The sequence below is a fragment of the Poecilia reticulata genome, unplaced genomic scaffold (genome assembly GCF_000633615.1).
Source record: "Poecilia reticulata strain Guanapo unplaced genomic scaffold, Guppy_female_1.0+MT scaffold_336, whole genome shotgun sequence".
Classification (NCBI taxonomy): Eukaryota; Metazoa; Chordata; class Actinopteri; order Cyprinodontiformes; family Poeciliidae; genus Poecilia; species Poecilia reticulata.
In genome coordinates, this window is record NW_007615108.1 from 2810 (window position 1) to 3823 (window position 1014).

A 1014-nucleotide genomic window follows, 5' to 3' on the forward strand; every position below is an offset into this window, starting at 1 on the left:
ACTGCTGAACCGAACGCATGAGCTTCTCTTCTACAAACCGTTTTACAGTCATTGGTCAAGAACACGGGAGCTAGAACTCTGATTGGCAGACATCTTTGTAGACGGAGCTCTTTAAGCCTGGAGACTTCAGTTTGGTTGAGGTGGACCGTTTGGTCAAATGCCGGTAATCAGGGCCCCGGCCGGAGCTCTTTAAGCCCTGTGTTTTAGGGCCAGGTAGCTGGCAGATCGGTGCTGCCCCCTGCTGGTAGAGTAGCAGAGAGTCCAGTAGAGCAGCTGCTCCTGTGGGAAATCTAGATGTTTTATGTGTTTTATTGTAGTTAATCTTCTAAAGTGAGAGTTAAAATGTCTCCACTCCTTAATGAGTCCAGAGTTGGAGCCCAGCAGACTGGATTATTGATCAGGTTGTTTCTGTTGATCAGATCAAACTAAACGTTTAAGGTGAATGAAGGAGCAACAACAGAGGCTGAGCAGCAGCTGCTGCATTACAGGCAGCAACATGTTTGATAATGTGAGTTATGCAGATATCAGGACTACAGAGACAGGAAGTGACATCAGACATGCAGGTGGGGGCGGGGCTTGTAACAGGGAGCAGCTCCTTGGCTTTCCAGAGAATCTGAAACCAGTTTGACCAGAAATGAACAGGTTGAAGGTCTGATCTGATCTGGAATCAGTTTAAACAAACACTTATTCCTGAATCGGGGATAGTTTTGCATTAACAAATTATCAATTTGTTAATGAAAATGCAGAATTATTTGTTCTGTGAGGTTTTTATTAAAACCCATCAGATGAATAAATACTAACATGTTGGACAGTAAAGGGTTAAAACTTCACCTGAACATGAAGCTGCATCAGGATGAACCAGGATGTTCACCTGCTGCAGGTGTTCAGCTGATCTTTGTTTCTGGGTCACTTTGATTATGACTGAGAACAAACAGACTTTGTGTTTCCTGTTTATTCAGTCAAAAGAGATAAAATGACATAACTACAAAACACGAACTAGTGTAAAATGACATA